The following is a 26,829-nucleotide window of genomic DNA, read 5'->3' as shown; positions in this document are numbered from 1 at the left end:
TGGCCGATTCAACTACGTTGCGATATCGGCACATAGGCCATCCGGGTCCGGCACAGTCCAAACTTACTAGGCGTGTCCACGGTCGACGGGCGGGACACACCAAACCTGACTACGGCGCCGCGAATTGCCTGACAGCCTCTGATGGCCTCTGACTCCCAATATCGGGTTGGTGTGTCAGGGCCTTTAGAGCTTTACTCCCAACAGGGTTGCACTTTGAGGGTTTTGACTCTGCAGCCCATTTACATGCATAAAAACCTTCATAACACACAAGGGACGGGTAATAACCGGAAAAGCATGACATGTCTCCTTTAAAGTCCGACAAATGTAATCCCTCTGGTTATGATGTTTGGTGAAAATAATCCCAATTTTAAAATTATATATTGTTTGCGCTATTGCATGAGTTCTATTGTCTGGACTTATTTGATTTGAAATAGCCTATCTTTTAATAAAATATAAATCCACATGAGTTGATGATGAAAGTAAGGCAGCTATAAAATATGAGGGGGCTAAGGTTTGAGTAGAAACAGTGGACAGATGTCTCCACAGGAGCAGGACAGTGGAGAAGGAGACCCAGCGCTGCCTTAGATTCACATGCTCCTGTTCCTGTAACCCAGCCCTGCAGCATGACAGCACCTAATACAACAGAGCGGACATGGATATCCTCTATGTGAAACCTTAAGCTCCAGCTGGCTGTTGCCCCAACACTCGGGAAGATAAGCCGGCACAAAATGGCGTCCTGCTTACAGAGAATTCCAGTGCTGTTTGTTCATGAAAACGTCCTTATAAATGTAACCAAACCGTAACAAAAGTCTGTATTTATACAATTTAACTTAATTAGCAAGGTTGATGCAGGCATATTTGTTTTGCAGGGGATTATACAATGTGATCACAACCGATATTTACAGCATCTTTACACATGAACAAAAATGAACCTCAGACCTACTGTATAGACGCATGTGCTACCACAGTTCTCCCTGGTTAAGGGCCTTAGTAACCATATCATGTTTTAAGACAACCAGCGTATTTTTTCAATCGTTTCCCATGCAGGGAGAGCAGAGCGCATGCGTCTGTTTCTTTGCGGCTCTCTGAGAACTTTGATTTGAAAATCTCAACTTTTCAGAAAATCAGTGGTTGTAGCAATTGCAGGAGAAGCTTGATTTAGGCCCTGTTGTCAGACGGAAACTATCAGGATAAAACTTGAAGGCTGTGTTTATTCAGCAAATCAGCCAAGAGACATACTGAGTTGTTGTACTTTTAGCTATACGTGGATTTTCCTCCTCGCTCTACCATTGTCATAGGAGAGGTGTGGTCTGTTGAGCACAAAATTGCCTCTCTGCTCATTTCAAACGATATTGTTCTGTTTGTTTCAACAAACTATGACCTTGGCGCATACTGGTGCAGTTTGCAGTTGAAGGTGAAGTGGCAGAGAGATGAGTTAGTTTAGTGTGTGAGTGTGCTCTGCTGTGCTGCTGTAGCTGAGGCCTGGTTCCACCTGCTCTGCTCTGCTGCTGTAGCTGAGGATTGTTCCACCTGCTCTGCTCTGCTGTGCTGCTGTAGCTGAGGCCTGGTTTCTACCTGCTCTGCTCTGCTGTGCTGCTGTAGCTGAGGCCTGGTTCCACCTGCTCTGCTCTGCTGTGCTGCTGTAGCTGAGGCCTGGTTTCCACATGCTCTGCTGTGCTGCTGTAGCTGAGGCCTGGTTCCACCTGCTCTGCTGCTGTAGCTGAGGCATGGTTCCACCTGCTCTGCTGTGCTGCTGTAGCTGAGGCCTGGTTCCACCTGCTCTGCTGTGCTGCTGTAGCTGAGGCCTGGTTCCACCTGCTCTGCTCTGCTGCTGTAGCTGAGGCTTGTTCCACCTGCTCTGCTCTGCTGTGCTGCTGTAGCTGAGGCCTGGTTCCACCTGCTCTGCTCTGCTGTGCTGCTGTAGCTGAGGCCTGGTTCCACCTGCTCTGCTCTGCTGTGCTGCTGTAGCTGAGGCCTGGTTCCACATGCTCTGCTGTGCTGCTGTAGCTGAGGCCTGGTTCCACCTGCTCTGCTGCTGTAGCTGAGGCCTGGTTCCACCTGCTCTGCTCTGCTGCTGTAGCTGAGGCCTGGTTCCACCTGCTCTGCTGTGCTGCTGTAGCTGAGGCTTGTTCCACCTGCTCTGCTCTGCTGTGCTGCTGTAGCTGAGGCCTGGTTCCACCTGCTCTGCTCTGCTGTGCTGCTGTAGCTGAGGCCTGGTTCCACCTGCTCTGCTCTGCTGTGCTGCTGTAGCTGAGGCCTGGTTCCACATGCTCTGCTGTGCTGCTGTAGCTGAGGCCTGGTTCCACCTGCTCTGCTGCTGTAGCTGAGGCCTGGTTCCACCTGCTCTGCTGTGCTGCTGTAGCTGAGGCCTGGTTCCCCCCTGCTCTGCTGTGTAGCTGAGGCCTGGTTCCACCTGCTCTGCTGCTGTAGCTGAGGCCTGGTTCCACCTGCTCTGCTCTGCTGTGCTGCTGTAGCTGAGGCCTGGTTCCACCTGCTCTGCTCTGCTGTGCTGCTGTAGCTGAGGCCTTGGTTCCACATGCTCTGCTGTGCTGCTGTAGCTGAGGCCTGGTTCCCACCTGCTCTGCTGCTGTAGCTGAGGCCTGGTTCCCCTGCTCTGCTGTGCTGCTGTAGCTGAGGCCTGGTTCCACCTGCTATGCTGCTGTAGCTGAGGCCTGGTTCCACCTGCTCTGCTGCTGTAGCTGAGGCTGGTTCCACCTGCTCTGCTCTGCTGCTGTAGCTGAGGCCTGGTTCCACCTGCTTCTGCTGTGCTGCTGTAGCTGAGGCTTGTTCCACCTGCTCTGCTCTGCTGTAGCTGAGGCCTGGTTCCACATGCTGTGCTGATGTAGCTGAGGCCTGGTTCCACCTGCTCTGCTCTGCTGCTGTAGCTGAGGCATGGTTCCACCTGCTCTGCTGCTGTAGCTGAGGCCTGGTTCCACCTGCTCTGCTGCTGTAGCTGAGGCCTGGTTCCACCTGCTCTGCTGCTGTAGCTGAGGCCTGGTTCCACCTGCTCTGCTCTGCTGCTGTAGCTGAGGCCTGGTTCCACCTGCTCTGCTGTGCTGTGGTAGTTGAGGCTTGTTCCACCTGCTCTGCTCTGCTGTGCTGATGTAGCTGAGGCCTGGTTCCACCTGCTCTGCTCTGCTGTGCTGCTGTAGCTGAGGCTTGTTCCACCTGCTCTGCTCTGCTGTGCTTATGTAGCTGAGGCCTGGTTCCACCTGCTCTGCTCTGTTGTGCTGCCTGTAGCTGAGCCTGGTTCCACCTTGCTCCGGGAACAGTGTGGATACTGTTGTGCTGGACTGGGAGAATGGCGGGTGTCGTGTTTTCTGCTGTGCCTTTTCTGGCTGTGCTGGACAAGGAGAAGATCGCTAGTCGTCCTGAAAAATCTACTGGATTCGGGTATGTTCTGCCGCCCGCAGTGGACATCCCCTGTACAGTTTTGGAGGTGTTGCACAAACAATTGCTGGTTGCACTGTTGCGGACTTTCATTTCGGAAAATGTTTGTCTTTCTCACATGCCTGCCACGATGGTCCTTCCGAATTGTTTTTTAAACTATAATCTCACTTTCGCGAAGTTTGCTGGTGACTCTAGAACAGCTGACAATGTATGTGTGTTGATTAAGAGGAAAAGGTGCTTGGTATTTTTATTGTTGTTACTATCAGGAAATGTACAGCCAAATCCAGGTCCACCTAGCAGTATTAGTCAAATGGCTACTCCTGCTGATTTTATATCTAGATCTGGGCTAGGTTTAATTCATTTAAATGTGCGTAGTCTGTTACCTAAATTAGATGTTGTCCGTATTTGGGCGAGTTGGACTGATGCCGATGTCATTGTCTTATCAGAAACGTGGCTAGATAAATCAATTTTGGCCTCTGACATTTACATAAATGGTTACAGTGTATATCGTACTGACCAGCCTAAAAAAGGTGGTGGCGTTGCATTTATGTGAAAAATAAGTTTTGTGTAACTAATATGGTTTCCAAATCTGTTAGTAAACAGCTAGAATTTTTAGCCGTGAATATTGAGGTAACAAAGGGTCAACAGGTCATGGTGGTGGGCTGCTACAGGGCCCCTTCGGCTGTCAAGGACTCTTTATCGTCATTGGCAAAAATGTTATCACAACTTTCCTACAAGGAAATAGTGCTGCTTGGTGATTTTAATTGGGACTGGTTAACTTCTGTGTCAGAGGATTTTAAAAACCTGTGTACCTCTTTGAATTTTACCCAGATTATAGACAGTCCTACTCGCCCAAATATTAAGTCCCCAAATAAATCCTCCTTAATTGATCTAATTTGAACAAATGTTCCACATAAATACTCATCTGTGGGAGTATTTGCTAATGATGTCAGTGACCACTGTGTTGTAGCCACACTTAGGGACACTAAGGTCCAAAGGTTAAACCATGTATCATCACAAAGAGAGACAAAAAACACTTTGTGGAGCAGGGTTTTTTACATGATCTGTTTGATTTTGATTGGGGTAAAATCAATCTGTGTGCTGATGTAGAAACTGAATGATCTTATTTTTATCTTGGTTTTATGAAAATTATAGATAGACATGCACCTCTGCGTACATTTAGAGTGGAGGGACGAAACAATCCCTGGTTTTCTGCTAAGCTGTCCAGTCTACTTCATGAGAGAAATAATGCTTGGGCTAAGGCTAGGAAATCAGGCTCAGAGGTAGAATGGCTAAGTTTTAGGCAGCTAATAAATAGCTTCACATCTCAAATAAAAAGTGCTAAATCAAAGTACTATTTGTCAGTTACCACAGAAAACCTGAATAATCCTAGGACATTTTGGAAAGCCATAAAATCGATTTCCACTGGTGATATCCCAAATGAGCTACCTCTGTGCCTTACCACAGCATATGGCATTATATCAGACATGGCTACTATGCTAAATTGCTTTAATAAGCATTTTGTGTCTTGTGGCTCTCCGTTTGATTCTGTCACTGACTGTACTTCTGCTTCTGTGAACGCTCCAATCCTTGACTCTGAACAATGTGGTCTGGAAAACCCTTTCAGTTTTACTCCTTTAACTATTGGTATTGTTCATGAAGCATTATCCAAGTTAGATCCTAGGAAACCGGCTGGCCCGGACAACTTGGAACCTTTCTTTTTAAAGATAGCTGCAGATTTTATTGCTCCACCTCTTACTTCTCTTTTTAACCTCTCCCTCAGCACAAATACAATTCCAAAAGTATGGAAGTCTGCTTATGTCTTGCCTTTACTGAAAGGAGGGGAGGCAACTATTTTAAATAACTATAGGCCAATCTCTAAATTGTCAGTTCTGGCTAAGGTGCTCGAACGACTTGTGAGTGAACAAGTAAAGGAGTTTTTATGTATAAATGATATCCTGTCTAAACATCAGTCAGGATTCAGAAAGAAACACAGCACCATCACTGCGACAATGAAAGTGGTGAATGACATTACTAGTATTTTAGATAATAAGCAGAGTTGTGCAGCTCTGTTTATTGACCTTTCCAAAGCGTTTGACACCGTTGATAATCGCATTTTAAAGCAGAGGCTACTCAGTATTGGCATATCCAGCCTTGCAGTGGAGTGGTTTGTGAACTACCTCTCTGAAAGGTCCCAATGTGTTCATTTTGATGGGCTGTCTTCTGAGTGGTTAAACATTTCTAATGGTGTACCACAAGGTTCTGTTTTAGGACCACTTTTATTCTCCATATATATTAACAGCGTAGGTGATAATGTGGATGAAGCTACTTTACATTTGTATGCGGATGATACTGTGATGTATTGTGCAGGTCCCTCCATTAAAGAGGCTGTTGTTAAATTACAGGCTGTTTTTAACACTATTCAGACTCAGCTTTCTGAATTAAAGCTTCTTTTAAAATGTGGATAAAACCAAGGTAATGCTCTTTTGCCCGTTTGCCCTGCTTAAGCCAGTACATGTCCAGGCACATCTGAAGTTTGCTAGAGAGCATTTAGATGATCCAGAAGAGGATTGGGAGAATGTCATATGGTCAGATGAAACCAAAATAGAACTTTTTGGTAAAAACTCAACTAGACGTGTTTGGAGGAGAAAGAATGCTGAGTTGCATCCAAAGAACACCATACCTACTGTGAAACATGGGGGTGGAAACATCATGCTTTGGGGCTGTTTTTCTGCAAAGGGACCAGGACGACTGATCCGTGTAAAGGAAAGAATGAATGGGGCCATGTATCGTGAGATTTTGAGTGACAACCTCCTTCCATCAGCAAGGGCATTGAAGATGAAATGTGGCTGGGTCTTTCAGCATGACAATGATCCCAAACACACTGCCCGGGCAACGAAGGAGTGGCTTCGTAAGAAGCATTTCAAGGTCCTGGAGTGGCCTAGCCAGTCTCCAGATCTCAACCCCATAGAAAATCTTTGAAGTTGGAGTTGAAAGTCCGTGTTGCCCAGCGACAGCCCCAAAACATCACTGCTCTAGAGGAGATCTGCATGGAGAAATGGGCCAAAAATACCAGCAACAGTGTGTGAAAACCTTGTGAAGACTTACAGAAAACGTTTGACTTCTGTCATTGACAACAAAGGGTATATAACAAAGTATTGAGATGAACTTTTGTTATTGACCAAATACTTATTTTCCACCATAATTTGCAAATAAATTCTTTTAAAAATCAGACAATGTGATTTTCTGGATTTTTTTTTCTCATTTTGTCTCTCATAGTTGAGGTATACCTAGGATGAAAATTGCAGGCCTCTCATCTTTTTAAGTGGGAGAACTTGCACAATTGGTGGCTGACTAAATACTTTTTTGCCCCACTGTATGTTATAGCTGTGAACATACCAGTTCATACGGTTTGTCTATTTTATAACTACTCAAGATGCAAGCGAAGTTCCCATCGAGTCTTGCTTGCAACCTGCTGGTTTAAGCAAATGAGTTTAGCTAGCTAGGATAACTAGCAACACAGCTTCTTTTTTTCTTTTTTACTGTAGTGAGAATCCTCTCCGAGTTTTTGAACAACCAACAGCTTTTCTTTTGCCCTTTTTTCATTGTGTTTTTTTATTTAACAGAGAAAATGACGGCACTTTCTCATGATGAAAGAGAGCTGTTGATTAGACATTGACACAACCCCATATAAAAAATGACACTAAATCATGGCTGCAGGGCGAGTAATTTATTCAACCTTATGCAGAGAAAATATTAACATACCCCTTCATACAGAGAGCAACAGGGTCGGGGATTTGGACAACAAAATCAGATGAGAAAAGAGCAAAAAAACAAGGAGATTATGTAAGAGCCAATAAAAAGGTCAGGCTCAATTGAAATGTGTCTCCAACATCTATTTGTGAAACACTGCATTGCAGGGGCAGCTGGCTGCTCGTGGCAGGCCCGATAAGAGCGTGTTGAGCCTTATGTTTGGCAGCGATAAAGGCTGGGTACACAACTGTCTAGAAGCAAGGGGACACAACATACATCTTCCTGCTATCGGCTCCTCAAACAACGCCAAGGTTATTGCCACACACCCGTAAGAACATTTCAGAAGACTAACATGCCCGTCGTCTCTTTCTGCTACTGTACATGTGCTTGGGAAATTAGTTTCAAAGTCCAAAGTTCAATATTGACAGAAAGTGCTGCGTCAAATGCCTTTTACTTTCTCCCTGCACAAGCTATCAAATGCCAGGGACTATTTTAAGGGGAAACGGCACACCAAAGTGCTCGGATGTTATGTCTCAGCATTTGCTCACAATCACTCCCACTGTAGATGCTAAATTCTGGCCACATATATAGTATAATAAGACTTTGAGGGGGGCCATTATGGCTGTGTCCGACTTAAATGCTTATTAAATGCGACTTAAGTTTTAGGCCCATCTCCCAGCTACCTTTTTTATCTAAAGCCCTGGAGCGAGTAGTCTATATGCAGCTACCGCCGTTCTTAACCACGCATGGCATCCACGAAAAGTTTCAGTCTGGCTTCAAACCTATGCACAGCACTGAAACAGCACTTTTAAGAGTTTTTAATGATCTGCTCCTAGCCGCCGACTCAGGTAGCCCAGCTGTCCTGGTGCTGTTAGAACTGACAGCTGCCTTCGACACTGTGAACCATAGCATCCTGTTGCCCAGGGCTCGAGCTTAAGGACGTCCCGTCAGCAGAGTAGGTATAAAGTTTCGCAGTCCCGAGCTAATGCTGTCTCAAGTGCTGTTTACGCAAACCTCTCTCTACTTGACGTAAGTGTTTAGCGGGACTTACTAACTGTCACTCGATTCTATTGGCTCCAACGGTTCAGAAAAGGTGTCAATCACCCAAATCCAAATTCCAAAGATATGATCCTGCGTAGTATAAACTAAGCCCGCTCCGGCTCCATTACGCATTACGCAGCCAGAAGGGAGAGCTTCACCACAGAGCAGGTGCTAGAGATGCTAGCTGACGATAGCTATGATCATACCAGATGACTCTTCGTCGGATGATGAAGATCTCCTCCAGCCAGACCTGGATCCGGACAGTAGTGACTCGGATGTTGAACTTCCACCACGGGAAAGGTATGTAATCTCTCTGGTTTTATATATTACTTATGTGTTTGGTGGAACTGCGTCACAGTGCTAGCTTAGCCAAGAAGCTACAGGAATGATTAGGCAAAATGCTAAATAGTGTTACTTGTCTTTTTGGAGTTACATTTTCTAAATGAATGGCCAGTGAATGAATATATATATATATATATGTGTTTACTTATTTATTTGGTGTAATATTATTCATTTATTGTCCAATATTATCCTTTTTATATATTACTTTTGTGTTTGGTGGAACTGCATCACAGTGTTAGCTTAGCCAACAGGAATGATTAGCCAAAATGCTAAATAGTGTTACTTGTCTTTTTGGAGTTACATTTTCTAAATGAATGGCCAGTGAATGAATATACATGTGTTTACTTATTTATTTGGTGTAATATTATTCATTTATAGTCCAATATTATCCTATAAATATAAGCCAGTGAATTAATCTAATCTCTTTGTTTTTCCACATTTGTTAGATGAGGTGTGACCCCAGCAGGACAAAGCCACACACCCAGAATACTTTCAGGGAGCAGCTTGCTGCACAATTGTTGGAGTTTGCTGAAGGCCCTGCACCTCTACCACCACTCACATGCATGCCCGAGTATTATGGGGAAGATGCCACCAAGGTCAGGAATAACTGCAGGAGGTGCCTAGATGCTGGACTCAAAAGGGTGAAGACACCTGTGTACTGCAGGAAGTGCCAGGTCCCTCTGTGCTTCAAAAAATACTTGTTTTTATATACCTAGTGTGATTTTATTGTATAGTGTGTTGGTAAAATATGTGTTGTTTTTACAAACCTACAGTGTGGTTTTATTGTATAGTACGTTGGTAAAATGTTTGTTTTTACATGCCTATAGTGTGTTGGTAAAATGTTTGAAATAAATCTGCCCCAGTTGGAGTCAAATGTTACCTATGTTTGCGTTTTTTTTTTATTGTGCAAGTACACCTACACACAATGACCTACAGTGTAGTTTTATTGTATAGTGCGTTGGTACAGTTACATACACACAGCTACACTTACACATACACACCTACAAAAATATTTTGAACATTTTTTTAAGAAATATTTTTTATTTTTTTGGGTGGAATGAATACCTATAGTGATGATTCAATGTAATACAATGATTTTTATAGTCTGGTACCTGAAAAAGGTCAAATGGCACTGATGGAACCAAATGTGCCCAAATGTGCCCAAAACTTATTCCGCCTGGACTTTATTTTCATAAACCTCTCTAAAAAAGGTCAAATGTCACTTGTTTTGCCTCAATCTTGATACAGGGTACTTATATGTTATACTTTGGATTCCTAAAGCCTTTAGGCTACTAACCCATCATTCAAGGTTGGTCTTCTTTAGGCGGAGACAGGAATTTACATTTTTGGTCCTTCTGAATTTACTCTGACACAGAAAAATCTATATTGATTCCGACACTTCTACATCCAACTCACAGATGTAACCTTGCTTTGATAACAACAATTATTCATATAAACCTTTTAGAAGTGAAGTTATAGTCATTTGTTCTGGGAATGTCATTTTCGAGCCTGAAACCTGAAAAACAGGCTCGGAGTTTAACAGGTTAAGGTTGGCTGACCAGCTGCTGCTGGTAGTGCCGAAGACCAGGGCTGAAGTCGAATAGTCCATTTAGCTTAGGAACCTTCCTAAAGGAGTGAAATGACCCGGAAGTCCCTCAGTGGCAGCCATGATAAGTGCCGTTCGAATTCTCTAGAATGATGAGAATGATAGGAAAGGAGGTTTCAAACTTCCTTTATAACCTCCTTTAGCTTAGGAACCACTGGACCTCCCTAACCGACAGGAGAAGCGAAAATGCTGCCCCACAATGCCTTGCAGCCGCAGCATTTGCCGTCACTCAACAGTCGGCCGTTCACGGAAACAACCGATTATGACCGAGAAATGATATCATGAAAGTTACGGTGCTTATTAAGCATTTTAAAACATAGGTGGTAAGTTGCTAAAGTGCTTTGTTTTGAACGTTCATCAGTATTATAATCAAAAAGAGAAATATGAACATTAGTTTTCACTGAAATTATCAAATAAAGTAAACATTTCACAGTCTTTACTGAGCTGTGTGGAGTTTGTTCAACTTTTAAAAGATGTTTGAATGGTGATATACACAGTGATAGATGTTAAGGACTAACGTTTATAATAAATACATCTGTATTGATTTTAAGATCTTTAGTTCATACAATCATACATATTGGGATCATTTGTATTAATGTGGACCGGAGGGAGAGGGTGACGCATAAGTTTCACTTTCCTTTTTTATTTCAATTCCAACTTTGGTCATGAAGAATATGTTTCTCTGTTGTCCACGTTCATAAAGCAAAGCAGCAGCATCAGAGCACGGTGCAGAGTCTCTAGATGAGCTCACAGTAGTCCCTCGTTCTTATTAAACATCCATGTTGTAGTCCGCTGTATAGAAAACTGTGGTTTCCATAGTTTCCACACAGCAGCAGACGCGCACACAATGACGTCCGCTGGCGCATCATAAACACGTCGGATAGTGAAAGTGCATTCGGATTCTCTAAAGTACCGCAGTCTCTTCTCCTAAATCCTTTTGAATTCTCCTATCCACTATCCCTTAACCCCGTGACGTTTCACTCAGAGGTCAAGGAATAGACGATAGGGTTAGAACTTAGGAGCTGATTTTTAAACTATCCGACTGCAGCCCTGGCTTAAAACCCGAGGGCACCGAGCATTCGCAGCAGCTGGCCCCAGGCTCTGGAATACTCTGCCCCTCCACGTGAGGTCGGCCCAGACATTAGGGTTTTTTAAATCAACACTTAAAACTCACTTCTTCTCTCTGGCCTTCTAGCCTTTTCTTATCAAGCTCCACTTTTGTGGAATCAGATTCCAGTTTGTGTTCGGGCGGCCGACAGCCTATCCGTTTTAAGAGTACGCTTAAGACCTTCCTTTTGATAAAGCTTATAGTTGATAAAATAACCTAATGAGAGTGCTTTGACGCAGATACGCTGTTCCTCTTCACCTACATTTTGGTTCTTGCTTTTTCACTTAAATCCTAAAAACTTGGATCTTATATTTAAAACTAAGGTTATTACTACTCTTTCTATTTTTTCTTTATCCAAAACCTTTTCCCTTCATGACCTCACAAGGTTTTATTGGAGGGAAACAGGTTTTGCAGAGGGGTCTTTATCCAAGGCTGAGGAGTGTTATGCCCAGTGGTGTAGTGGGCGTTGGACGCGGGGGTACGCCGTACCCCCACTTATTTGGAGCATGATCTTTTTTGTAATAGTCTAATAAATATAAAATCATTGCCAGTCTTATCAGTTGCAAGTGTGTATTTGTTGTAATAATGACAAAAACATAATACATTTCACAGTAATTAATAAAAAATAATAAAAACGATTTCCTTAAAGAATTATGATTAGTCATCTCGCTCGTGACCCCGCGGCGAGCTGGGGGTGTGTCAGTGACACACCCACGGCCAGCTTACCGCCCGCCAATTTTGCGGCAGCTCTTTCCCTCAAGAACGCTAACGAAAAAGCTCTATAATGGCAGGCAAACATTTTTTACTTGACTTCTTTTCTAAAAAGAATATAATTCACAAGAAGAAAGAGTCTAGCAGCACCGAAGCTACAAGTGAAGCTGCTACTAGTACTACAGTACATCATCAGAAGAGCCGCCTAAAGACGTGGATAATGCTAACTAACGTGCACGTTAGCTGCGCTAGCAACGTTCCCCTGGCTAGCTCAAGCTCACCTTTCCCAGAGGTATGGACGGAGGAGATGTGACGGAGGAAACAAGAGACATACCCGTGGATAGACTGCAAAGCTGGGAAACTGGGCTGCAAAGTTGTTCATCCATATCTGATGTATCAGTCTTCAAAACGCAAGGTGTGTGTGTGTGTGTGTGTGTGTGTGTGTGTGTGTGTGTGTGTGTGTGTGTGTGTGTGTGAAAAAAGCAGCGCTGTCTGCTTATTTGCAATGTAGGCTAGGCCTAATCAGAATAATTTCCAGTCCAGATTCAATGTTTGCATTAGTAGGCTATATATATTTTTCGTTTTGTTTATTTAATAAGTTAATTTCAGGACAACTTTGGGAATTTTGTTTGTTTGTTATGAGTTTTAAATAGATTTTGAAAGTGGAGATAGAGAGAGAGAAAAGCAGCGCTGTCTGCTTAGTTGCAATACTGTAGTTTATGCAATTTAGGCCTATACATTGTTTATGTAACGTATGTGCCAGTGTGTCCATGGTTTTGAGTCTGTGTGTGTCTGTTGAGCGCAGCGCCGTCTGCTTTTTGCAGTACAGTAAGTAAAGTAGGACTAAGCATACCGGTAGTTTCTGTGGACCTGTCTTCCCGTTTTGCGAGTGCACTGCGCGCGTGCGCACTTGTTTGGGATGACCTAATTTAAAATAGCGTCCCCCCAGTAAAAAAATCTCCACTACACCACTGGTTATGCCGTAGTCACAGCGTACCTCCTTATCTCTCACCAATTCCAACTAAGGCCCCAGCGCAGACCTTGCTCCCTGTGTGTGCCTATCTGTGTCTGTGTATTTGCATGTTCCGATTAACCGAGCCTCCCCCAAATTTTCTTTTTCTTTTGTGTCTATATCTACGCCGGGATCCTGAGTCGAGGCTGATCCTCTTGCCGTGGTCCTGTGCCCTGGATTCACATCTCCGGTGTGGGAATATTTTTGGATTCAAGCCAAATCAACGAGGCGAACCTACGGACTTGAATGAGCCGGGCGGTATGTCGCATTTGTTTTAAAAAGGCAGCAACAAAAGCTAGCAATACGACCAACCTTAAACTGCACCTGAAACACAACCTACCCATTCCGTTTTCCCAGCTGGGAGCAAACACAGCAGCAGGAGAGCCCCCACCTTCCCGACAGTTTACAATCAAAGATGCATTTGCCCGACAATGCTAACATGTTGGTGTTCCTTGCTCGAAAACTTTGAAATACAGTTTTGGATATGGCCTGTTGAGGCATCTGCGTCTTTGTGGGACAGTGGACTGTACACTTGTTTTAAGGAGGTTATTTGTATATTTAGATAGATAGATATATATAGAGAGAGCTCTATTTAATTTATTGTTTTATAATTAAATGTATTTGTTTTATTTATTATATATAATTTATATATTTGAATGTTGAATAAAAAGTTCTGTTTGAAAGGATGTACTTGAATTATTATTATCATTATGTCAGTGGTCTAAAATGATATTACAACAGTGCTGACAATATTATCGTTTATCGCAATAATTGCTGGGAAAATGTATCGTCCAACAAAATAAATTATCGTGACAGGCCTACTTGTAACAAGAAAGTCTTAAAAAGTTGTAAAATTCAACCCACAGAATAATGTTTTCACAAACATTTTCATCTTCCCCTTCTTGGGAGGTAAGAACTATTTGTTCCTACAGATGTAGCACTCCAGATCAGACTCAAATGGGTGTGTCCCAGTCAAAAGCCCAGCGGATGCCAGTGGCTGGGGGTGTTGCCAAATTGCTAGAAGGCGTTGCCCAATTTCCCCATTTGTTCAATTCCAGGATTTAACCATGAGATGGCGCTTCATTCACAAAATACACAAAGACAACTGGGTGTTGTAGAACTTAGTCTGTTTGCAATGTTTGCAGCTCTGCAGTTGTGTTTGCTGAATACTGTAGCATTTAATCACTAATTGTTACTGTATGGTTTTCACAAGCTACTATAATGAAAAAACATCAATATTTTAGATCAAATAAAGTATATAGTTTGCTTTATGCAGTATATTTCTTATAATATTGTTGGGGTGTTTTTACACAGTACAGTAGATTGAAGTAAATCAACTTATACATTAAGATAAGATAAGATGGACCTTTATTAATCCCGTGGGGAAATTCAGTAGTTCAAACAGCAACAGGGTGAGAGTGAAAAACAGGACAGCACAGATTCACACAGATGAATAAAATCAAAAATAAGATGAGCGATAAAAATAATAATAATGAGAAACTATGAAATAAGAAATGAATAAAACTAAAATGTAATTATCATATCATATATTATAATGTATTGTATTATTAAGTAATATCATACATTAACCCCATTATAGCAGATGCCACATTGAATGGATGAACACATGTATGCATCAATAATTACAACAGAGTATTTCTAAATACAAGTTGTAAAAATACTTATATGTATTCAATATTAACCCTTTGGAGTCGACCGTCACACCGGCGTAATCAGATCACATGGCCTGTTCAAGCCGGTGCCGCATAAAAACAACAGTCCGGACAACATTGCCCTGTGTTTCTGTCGAGCGGATCTTGAAAATCAGACCCGTGCAGGACTCTGCATCAGGCACCTTCAAGTTAAACAAAACTTCAGTAAACAATTAACACAGTAGGCCTAAATTATGTGGATTAAACCACATTTATTTCGTTAAAAATAAACGAAATATGATTTTGTTTGAATGATTAAATATCATCAGGCACCTTCAAGTTAAACAATCAGGTGCACACTTTAATGTGCCGCCACCTCCGGACTCGGCTTGACTCGGTTTAAAGAATGCACAAATGTGTTTAATCGTTTATGTCAGATATGTACTAAGTAGTCTAAATACATTTGTTCCTGCTCAAGATTAGATTCAACTTTATTGTTATTGCACATATTATTGCAGGTACTGAGACTACGAAATGCAGTTTAGCTTCTAACCAGGTGCAACAAGCAGCGAAAAGTAATGTGCACAATACTACAGTAAACAATTAACACAGTAAATTATGTGGATTAAACCACATTTATTTTGTTAAAAAGAAACGAAATATGATTTTGTTTGAATGATTAAATGTAGGGTGAATTGCCCTAATGTGGGACATTTTTGCTTTTCAGACTTCGGAAATATATGAAGCCGATACAATAAATCAAAATCCAGTACCATTCCGAAATCCCCAGTAATATTATACATTAATAATACAGTAAACTATTAACACTGTACATTAGGGCTGTGCATCTTCACTGGTCTCACGATTCGATTACGATTATCCTGTCAACGATTCGATATCCCGGTGCATCACGATTCATACCAATGCGTTGCATCCTCAATTTTCTATATTACTGCACATGGCTTATTTTTCATCAATGCATACATGCAGTAAATACATATGAACTCTCTTTTTATTATTTAGAAAGTGCTTCAGAAATCAATAACATAAATGTCTTGACATTAATTTATAAACCAAAATAAATGAATTGTATAGGTCTAGCCTCCGTGTGTGAAGTTGTTCCATCTTCAAAAACAAAAAGCTAATGCTTCTGCAGTCTAGCTGCAGCTTCTAGCCACGGTCTTCTGTTAACCTGTTAACCACGAAGGTCACCGCCGGCGGGGACCCTGGTTTTTTTTTTCACGACACTGTGTCTCAGGGCATCTTAATATTTAAAAACTATTAATGTGTTATACCAGATTAACGAGACGAATCTCAGCTAACTGACAATACGAACCGTTTTTACAGAAACAAAACACAAGTCTCACAAGAAGCGTTAGCATTAGCCCTTAGCTAAAACGGGCAGATGCTACTTCCGGTGCTAACTAACAAAAACGATCTTTAAAACTTAATATTTTCTGCACAAACTACATATCATCTGAAAGCTGATACTCCACAGATTATTTGGTTATAAGTATTATCACTGTAGGACACACATTTACTGAGCTAGCAGCCAGAACAGAGAAGAACAAAAACAATAGTTTTCAAAACCATAACAATAATTTTGTCTTACCGTTGCTGTTTTGTGATCAAAGCTCGTGTTCAAGGGAATAAAAACGCTGTTTAAAGTTAATCCAATGTCTCTTAGTCACTTTAGAATTGTTCCTGATAATCTATCATTACATTCATGACAGCAGAGTTGGTATAAAGTTTCGCAGTCCTGAGCTAATGCTGTCATACGTGCTGTTTACGCAAACCTCTCTCTACTTGACGTAAGTGTTTAGTGGGACTTACTAACTGTCACTCGATTCTATTGGCTCTAACGGTTCAGAAAAGGTGTCAATCACCCAAATCGACCAATGGGTTCCAAAGATATGATCCTGCGTGGTATAAACTACGCCCGCTCCGGGTCCATTACGCATTACGCAGCAGGATCCTACCGCAGCAGGACCCTACCGCAGCAGGACCCTACCGCAGCAGGACCCTACCGCAGCACCGCAGCACCACAGCAGGACTGCACCACAGCACGCAGCGACGATAGCAGGTAACAGGTAACAGAGCACATTTCAAGGACGTTGATTTCTTTGTTTTTAGATATTTTTCTTGTGTATCCTCTTTCCATTTTAGCAAATAATGGCAGCCAGAAGGGAGAGGTTCACCACCGAGCAGGTGCTAGAGATGCTAGCTGACGATAGCGGGGCTATGATCATACCAGATGACTCTTCGTCGGATGATGAAGATCTCTTCCAGCCAGACCTGGATCCGGACAGTAGTGACTCGGATGTTGAACTTCCACCATGGGAAAGGTATGTAATCTCTCTGTTTTTATATATGATGTGTTTGGTGACACTGCGTCACAGTGCTAGCTTAGCCAAGAAGCTACAGGAATGATTAGCCAAAATGCTAAATAGTGTTACTTGTCTTTTTGGAGTTACATTTTCTAAATGAATGGCCAGTGAATGAATATATATATATATATATGTGTTTATTTATTTGGTGTAATATTATTCATTTTATAGTCCAATATTATCCTTTTTATATATTACTTTTGTGTTTGGTGACACTGCGTAACAGTGCTAGCTTAGCCAAGAAGCTCCAGGAATGATTAGGAAAAATGCTAAATGGTGTTACTTGTCTTTTTGGAGTTACATTTTCTAAATGAATGGCCAGTGAATGAATATACATGTGTTAACTTATCTATTTGGTGTAATATTATTCATTTATAGTCCAATATTATCCTATAAGTATAAGCCAGTGAATTAATCTAATCTCTTTGTTTTTCCACATTTGTTTTCAGTGATGCAGTTGATGCCACTCAGCCTGTCTCAACAACGCCACGACCATCCACCCAGCTATCCCCACCCTCACATCCACAGCCGTCTACTTCCACTCAGCCTGCCTCAACAAAGCCACGACCATCCACTCAGCCATCCCCACCCTCACATCCACAGCCGTCTACTTCCACTCAGCCTGCCTCAACAAAGCCACGACCATCCACTCAGCCATCCCCACCCTCACATCCATCAACGTCTGCTTCCACTCAGCTAGGCCGTTCCACTCGACTGGTTTCTGCTCCCCCTCCTCAGCCATCATCTTCTGATTCTGAGACACCCAAAGAGCTGCCATACAAAAGGAAAGGAAAAACAACTCTAAAACCCAGGAAGCGTGGCCGAGGTGGGTCTTCCTCTTCCAGAACAACCGAGGAAGAACTCAGGTGGCACAACAGAGAGGATAAAGACCGAAGACCAGAGCCATTGAGGTTCATACCAGCCAGGATCCCAGGCCCAACCGTTGACAGCACTGCAGCATGGTCTCCCCTCTCCATTTTCAGGCTTTTTTTTTAGCACTGCCGTGGTTAATATAATCATTGCGAACACGAACGCCCACGCCCTGAGGAGATTACAGGCAGGAAAGAAATATCTTTGGAAAGTGCTGACTGCAAGGGATTTTTACACTTTCCTGGCCATTATCATTTTCACAGGCCTCGTCCACGTTCACCAACGATCGGACTACTGGAGGAAGAAATGGCCGTACTACTTCTCATTCCCAACTGATAGGATGTCCCGGCAACGCTTTGAAGCCATCATGTGGTCTTTGCACCTGAGCAACCCTGAAGAAGACGAGGAAAACGATCGCAAAAGGAACACTGCAGAGTATGACAGACTTTTCAAAATCAAGCCCCTGTACACATATCATTGCTGCCTGCAAAGCCCACTTCCAGCCCTATCGGAACATTTCCATTGATGAAAGGATGGTTGCTTCCAAGGCCCGCATCAGCATGAAGCAGTACGCGAAAGACAAGCCAACAAAGTGGGGATACAAACTGTTTGTGCTGGCGGATTCCTCAACGGCATACACCTGGAATTTTTTTGTGTATACAGGGAAGAGTGAGTTCACCGAAGGCAAGGGACTCAGCTACTCCTCCGTGATGGACCTCCTGCCACTCCGTCTGCTCGGTGGGGGCTACACACTCTTTGTGGACAACTTTTACGCCAGCCCCACCCTCTTTGGGGATTTGTCCACTAAAAACATTGGCTGTTGTGGGACCATTCGTAAAAATCGAGTTGGTTTTCCACAAACTCAGTTGAACGCCCTTCCGAAGAAGGCTGAAAGGGGAGATTTGCGGTGGATAAGGAAAGGCAAACTCCTGTTTGTGAAGTGGAAGGACACCCGTGAAGTGTCCATGTGTTCCACCGTGCACGAGGCCTTCAGCGGTCAGACGGTCCAGCGGAAAGTGAAACGGGCTGGCATGTGGCAAACCAAGAACGTTCCCGTTCCTGACGCTGTGGTGGACTACAACCAAAGCATGGGCGGCGTGGATGTGTCCGACGCTTTGATCGGGTACTACAGCGTTCTCCACAAAACCATGAAATGGTACAAGACTTTTTTTTTCCATTTCATGGACATTGCAGTGGTGAACAGCTTCCTTCTCCACAAGGAGCTGTTCAAGATGAGGAGTGACCCCAGCAGGACAAAGCCACACACCCAGAAGTCCTTCAGGGAGCAGCTTGCTGCAGAATTGTTGGAGTTTGCTGAAGGCCCTGCACCTCCACCACCCCCTCCTCCACCACTCACATGCATGCCCGAGTATTATGGGGAAGATGCTACCAAGGTCAGGAATAACTGCAGGAGGTGCCTAGATGCTGGACTCAAAAGGGTGAAGACACCTGTGTACTGCAGGAAGTGCCAGGTCCCTCTGTGCTTCACTGTCAAAAGGAACTGTTTCAGGGAGTGGCACGACCTAAATACTGGAACATTCAGGTAGGTATAAAGTTCAGGTAGGTATAACGTTTTGCGAGTGTTTATTTAAAAAAAAAAAATACTTGTTGTTTTTATATACCTAGTGTGATTTTATTGTATAGTACGTTGGTAAAATGTTTGTTTTTACATGCCTATAGTGTGTTGGTAAAATGTTTGAAATAAATCTGCCCCAGTTGGAGTCAAATGTTTCCTAATTTTTATTGTGCAAGTACACGCACACACACACACACACACACATCTAAACACACTGACCTACTGTGTGGTTTTATAGTATAGTGTGTTAAAATATTTTTTTTTACAAACCTACAGTGTGGTTTTATTGTATAGTACGTTGGTAAAATGTTTGTTTTTACATCCCTATAATGTGTTGGTAAAATGTTTGAAATAAATCTGCCCCAGTTGGAGTCAAATGTTACCTATGTTTCCGTTTTTTTTATTGTGCAAGTACACCTACACGCAATGACCTACAGTGTAGTTTTATTGTATAGTGCGTTGGTACAGTTACACACACATACACACCTACACATACCCACACAACTACACTTACACACCCACACAGCTACACTTACACATACACACATACCCACACAACTACACTTACACACCCACACAGCTACACTTACACATACACACATACCCACACAGCTACACTTACACCTACACACACACACACACACACACACACACACACACACAACAATATTTTTAACATTTTAATTTTTTTAAGAAATATTTTAATTTTTTTTAAGAAATATTTTAATTTTTTTAAGATTTTTTTTTTATTATTTGTTTGGGTGGAATGAATACCTATAGTGATTATTCAATGTAATACAATGATTTGTATAGTCTGGTACCTGAAAAAGGTCAAATGGCACTGATGGAACCAAATGTGCCCAAATGTGCCCGAATAATTCATAAACCTCTCTAAAAAGGTCAAATGTTACTTATTTTGCCTCAATCTTGATACAGGGTACTTATTATATGTTATACTTTAGATTTCTAAAGCTTTTAGGCTACTAACCCATCATTCAAGGTTGGTCTTCACTATAAGTAATGGGTTTTCTTTAGGCGGAGACAGGAATTTAAATTTTTTTGCTATGTTCCATCTGAATTTATTCTGACACAGAAAAATATATATTGATTCTGACACTTCTACATCCAACTCACAGATGTAACCTTGCTTTGATAACAAAGAATATTCATATAAACCTTTTAGAAGTGAAGTTATAGTCATTTGTTCTGGGCATGTCATTTTCGAGCCTGAAACCTGAAAAACAGGCTCGGGGCTTAACAGGTTAAGAAAGGACACTGAATGTCCTGAATGTGGCATCACACACAGGACTTGAGTCTGAACACAGCAGACAACAGGAGTATTTACAACAGCCTATAACAACTAAAATAGTGCATGTGGGTGCACACTTACATTCTCTGTTTTACTGTTACATAAATCCCATGAATGTATGAGATTAAATTAGCTTCATTATATCTCAGTGATTAAGTGAATAATAAAGTTTCTATCGGGTCACTATCAGCCTGTCACTCGTTATTTTCAGGGAGGGGGCGGGGTTTGGAGGAACGGAGAGGAGACGGTGATCGCGGAAGCTTTTTTCCTCCTGCCTTCACAAACTTTACACACGTATCGTCTGAAAATTGCTAGAGGACATTCATACTCTGCAATCCAAGACTTAATTAAATCCACCAAAAACCTGACATGTTTGTAACGCGATTATTTTTGAAAAACATAAATCCCTGTCTGTGTCTCTGAGCCGCAGCGACACGGAGTGATTCAGAGCGGGTCCTTCTGCTGTTGGTGCTGGACTGGTGTTCTTGTGTTGGTGGATAAAGCAGACTGCTCCGTGTTCGGTGTTGCTGTGCCGCTGTCACGTCTGTTCCCTGATCTCTGCGTCACCGACCGATTTGATATTAAAGTGACAGAAAAAACGTTATAGTAAAGCCGCGGCCGGAAAATCAGGAAGCAACGTTACTACTCTATAAGCGATTATCTTCCGTCACTGCATCGAGACCGAATCGTCCACGTCCGCATCGCAATGCATCGTAGAAACGATTATTTTCAACACCCCTACTGTACATATTATTGTTTGCCCGTGGGATTAGGATGATCGGTAGTGAGAGCCGCAGCATTTTCCTCCGGTCGGATGTGATATAAAAACAAAGCGATCATTTTTGTTGTTGTAAAGTCACGTGGATTAAATTTAGTGCATTCATTTCAACTCGCGAACATATGATACATTAAATGATCGTGAGGATGATGATTGAAAATCGTTTGTTTGAGCCTGGATGCATTTCCTGATCTAAAAACATAGCGATGGTTTTGTATTTACGCCAACGTGAATTAAACATTATTTTGTTAAATAAAAACATGGTGATGTTTAGTAAATGATTACACACTCTTATTTAGCACAGAATATGATCCTATCCGTGACATATGGATCTTAACAAATATCCGCTATATCAGATACCTGTAGATCAGCTGTTTATTTCACATGAGTTCCAGTGTGGCAGCTTTTCACGGCTCCCCCTGGTGGATCCATGATCCATTGCAGCTGGTTTCAGTATAATTAAATGTATTTATCAAGGGGGCGTTTCAAGTCCTGCGGGGGGGTTTTCCTTTTCAGCAGGGGCCCACCCCGTGCCGATCACGGACCCGCACGGGTAGGCGTCTGAAATGAAGCGCTACATCTGTACTATTCATCTCTGACATTAGGCGCGTTCACACCGCAGTACTTTTCCCACTTTAGTTCCGATATAGTTCCGAAATGTTGCGTTCACACCAAAAAGAGCCGGAACTAAAATTAGTCCATGAGAACATTTTCACCCCCTTTTCCATCCCTGCTAGAGAGCAGGGACTTTCGTGGGAGAAAAAGGTTCCTATGTCTGATTGGCTGGGCGGATTGCAAACCACGCCCCGTAAAACTCCCAAAAAGTTGTGTAAAGCCGCCATTTTATTATCCCCGCATTAGCATTATTAGCATTAGCAATTGCCCAGCGCAGAAACGCAGAGAGACTAACTTATGGCAACACAAAATAAAACATGGGAGCGGTGGAAATGAGGAGGTGTCGGCGTTCTGGCGATTTACTCAGAAGGCCAGTCCCCAACACCGGGGACTTCCGGCCGGGGACTTCGGGTGGCAGTATACGCCGTGAAGTGGTTTGCGGCCTGCCAGTAAACCCAAAGGAGAAGAAGAAGAGGTGACGTCAGCGGCTTAATTTGCCTAATCCTCCCCCAGGGACTTATTCCGGTGTGAACGCGATCTGTACTTAGTTCATGAGAACTAAAGAGTTCTCATGAACTAAGTTCTCATGAACCTTTGTGGGAAAAGTACTGCGGTGTGAATGCGCCTATTGCTTCATCTGTGCTTTGTGATAGATCAAGGGACCCAAGATGCAACTGCTCACTAAATTGGTATCGGCTAGTTAGAAAACAACAATTAAAATGCCCTCTTTTAAACCAGTTAAGCCCCGAGCCTGTTTGTCAGGCCTCAGGCTCGAAAATGATATTCCCAGAACAAATGACTATAACTTCACTTCTACAAGGGGTAAATGAATAATCTTTTTTCTCAAAGCAATGATAAACCCGTGAGTTGGATGTAGAAACGTCTGACTCAATATAGATTTATTTTTATTTTAAAGTAAATTCTGATTGAACATAGTAAAAAGGTAAATTATAGTGTCCGTCCAAAAGAAAAACATTACTTATAGTGAAAACCACCCTTGAATGATGGGATAGCATAGTAAAAGCTTTAGGAATCCAAACTATAACATATAATAAGTACCCTGTATCATGATTGATGCAAAACAAGTGATATTTGACCTTTTTAGAGAGATTTAGCAAAACAAAAAAAACACTTCTGGGGTTATTTGGGTGGATTTTCAATATCTCTGGCCCCCCTCGGTTGATTTTGATGATTGACACCTCTTTTTAACCGTTAGAGCCAATAGAATCGAGGGGAAGTTCCTAAAAATCCACCTAAACATTACCCATTGGTGAATGAGTGATGCGTAGCCAGAATTCCCAAACCGGAAGCTGTCATACACTCTGGTGGCAGCTAATATGAAAACTTCATATTTACATAAATATAAAGATGGATTCTCAGTAATCATTTCAAAGTGACACAGACACATTGGATTAACCTTCAGCAGCGTTGTTGTCGTTTTAATGCCATTGAACGCAACTTTTGATCAGAAACAGCAAAAGGTAAGACCAGGGTTCATACACTTTTTCACCAATGATTTTCAATGACTTTTCCATGACCTTTACCTAATTTTCCATGACCAAAAAAATTACTCTTTCTCAGCGTACCACAAAATGGTTTATTTTAACATGGAACTGAACGAACACACACACACACACACACACACACACACACACACACACACACACACACACACACACACACACACACACACACACACACACACACACACACACACACACACACACACACACACACACACACACACACAATTGTCGTATTGTCTTCGTACGCTTTTAACACTCCATCATGGCGATGTTTCAGGTGACTGATCAGGTTTGACGTATTAGGGAGCGCTGGATTTGTGAAGAACTCCCCTCTTCCTAAACCACTAATACCACAGTACTGGCAAAACGGTAGGAGCCGAGTGAAAAACAAGCGCCCCTCATCCCAATCCACCCACACCGCAGTATTTTTTTCTTTTTTTTGTACCCAAAAAATATATTGTATATTATCAGGTTTATCGGGATGACGTCATAATTCCTAATATCGGGCCGATAATTATCGTGCATCCCTAGTAAGAACTAGTGTTGCACGGTGTACCGATACTTGAAAGGTACCGCGATACCCTTTCGTTAAAAACGGTACGATTCCTCCGTTTCATTAGTATCGGTACTTTAAGAATGACGGGGAAAAGCGCCGTTTTAATAAGAGCCGTGTGTGTTCAGCGCTGTGTGTTCAGCGCTCTGCTTCCACTCCCTGCACTGCAGCCGTGCCTGCAGTCCCGCTCCTCTCAAGCACGCTCCAAGTGCCTCCCCTCTCTCGTGCACGCGCTAGCTGCCAGAGCATGTGAGAAAACGAGAAGCATGGCTGCAAGTGGGAGTGCAACTGCCGCTGCGCCTCGGCTTGTTGACAAAAAAGACGCCAGAAGTCTGTGAACGGGCCGGCCGTTCAGGTGTTCAGAGCAGAGCTCCCTGTGGGAGCGGCAGAGCGTGATCTGCACTGAAAAGAGCGTCCTCTGAAAAGTACAAAAGTATTATCATCAAAATATAGTTAAAGTAGCGACAGTAAAAGTAGAAGTACTCAGGTCTTGTACTAGAAGCACCAGAGTGTAGGAATACTCTGTTACAGTAAAAGTACTGCATTCAAAATGTTCCTCAAGTAAAAGTATTAAAGTAGCGACAGTAAAAGTAGTCATTGTGCAGATTGGTCCATTTCAGAATAATATATATGATGTGTTTTATAATGATTGATCATTAAAGTGTTCTCAAAGCTGGTAAAGGTGCAGCTAGTTTGAATCTTGTGGATTTAATCCAGGTGGAACTAAAGTCTGATTTAACACTTGATTATATTTCACATCATTCATCCACATCTGTGAAGTAACTAAAGGGATTAATACATGTAGTGGAGTAAAAGTACACCATGTACCTCTGAACTGTAGTAGATTAGAAGTACAAAGTAGCAAAAGAAACATTGAAATACTTAAATAAAGTACAAGTATCTCAAAATTGTACCCAAGTAGTACTTGAGTTTATGAACTTAGTTACTTTACACCAGTGGCTATAAAGATAGAAAGACTAAGCCTTGCACAGAGGCATGAAAATACATTTTCAAAATGCTCAACAGTGCTGCCAAAATGTTAAACTCACTGCTACACAATTAAAATAAATGCTTTTATATATATTTATATTAGATGTGACTCTTTGGTGTTTCTGTTCTTAGTAACACTGCTGCTTTAGTTGTTCTGACTGCTAAAATAATCTGTTATTCCTAATTTTAAAGCCGATATTCCGTGTTTCCCTTTTTTAAAGAAAAGTATCGAAAAAGAATCGGAATCGCAATTCTTGACTTGGTATCGAAACCAAAATGTTGGTATCGTGACAACACTAGTAAGAACCCTGTAAGACATATCTCTATGTTAACGTGAGTTCTGTGCTAAGTGCGTTAGCATTTTTCCACTCGGGGCTAATTCAGAGCCTTTGTTATTAACCATGTATTTTCTTTAGCTAAAAATTGTTAATATTATCTGATAGCTGAGTTTCTTCCCATTAAGTGGGTATGACACATTTATAGTTTATTAAATGTTAAGAAGCCCTCAGACGCTGTTTCTTGCAAGATGTTGCCCCACCCGGTACCGGGGGCATGGGGCTTAACTGGTTAACTAGAATGGCTCCAATACTTTAGGCCAGTACAATTTATCCTAAACTGTGTTATGCAATTGAAGTGTCCTTCTAAATCGAGATGGCTATGCCACAGAAAGGCAGTCCATATTTGAGTTCCCATGCCTTTCATTTAATGGAGTTTCACAACTGCAAAGTGTTTAGCTAGTGCTACAAAAAAGAAACCTAAAAAATTGCACATCAATCGAAGCTACTTCTAGGCCCAAGAAACTAAGCCTCTACTGTTAATACAAGTTAAACGCAAACATAACTCACTAAAGATATTTATGTCTAATACACACAATACATCAAATTAGTGTGACATTTCATGCCATCAAACTTAAGCCCCGGGAGCTTCAAATGTTCTCACTATAGAGTGGTGCAGTGATGCATCCTAAATGATTTAGGTTGAGAGAGCCCTAGCAATGCTCAATTCCAGGTCTGCCTACAAAATATGTAATCACTGCACAACTATATTACAATGTAATTTAGTCTGAAATTACACTTTCAACAGCAGCAGATGAAGTAAAGTTTTCATTTTAGAGCAGCATCAACCAAAAAAAATGCATCACACAACAACAACACTGGAAATATTCAAAGCCGGAACTGAGCTGTAGCCATGACCTAAGAAGCCAAACACAGGCAGAATATGTATGTGCTGATGTGTGTTTAACTTGAGCCTCGAGAGGTTGGTAGCTTGTCTTTCAGCCATGAATTTTAGGCTGCAGTGTGCGCATTTTATGTCTGGTGTGACCACCATAGTGACGAGCTCCATCTTTGTGAAAGGTTTAGAACCTCACTATGCTGCAAGAGACCTATAGAATTGCTGACTGTGGGCCTTGAAATCATCTAAAATGTGGACTTTATGCATTTATAGCATTCAAAAAATCTCCACCTGTCCCTGTGAATCTCCCTTCTAGGGATGCTCCGATCGCCAATTTCGGGGCCGTTCCGATCGAGTGGGCGGGGCCTAAATGGAAGATTTAAACATCACTTTAAATCTTACATTTAAAGTGATGTTTAAACTCAGTTAATGGGGCT

General features: G+C 42.2%; 1 protein-coding gene and 1 long non-coding RNA gene across 2 annotated transcripts in view; one reads left to right on the top strand and one right to left on the bottom strand.

Moving 5' to 3' along the window:
- Positions 1-26,829, bottom strand: part of marchf5 (membrane-associated ring finger (C3HC4) 5) — an 80,699-nt gene that overhangs the window by 51,745 nt on the left and 2,125 nt on the right.
- On the top strand, positions 8,120-9,405 carry LOC139435234 (uncharacterized). The gene is made up of 2 exons (XR_011644518.1): positions 8,120-8,484; positions 8,973-9,405. It is a non-coding gene; the product is annotated as an uncharacterized lncRNA (long non-coding RNA).

The sequence above is a fragment of the Pseudochaenichthys georgianus genome, chromosome 15 (genome assembly GCF_902827115.2).
Source record: "Pseudochaenichthys georgianus chromosome 15, fPseGeo1.2, whole genome shotgun sequence".
Lineage (NCBI taxonomy): Eukaryota > Metazoa > Chordata > Actinopteri > Perciformes > Channichthyidae > Pseudochaenichthys > Pseudochaenichthys georgianus.
Note: the sequence above shows the minus strand (reverse complement) of the source record. Positions and strands in the feature narration are given on the sequence as shown.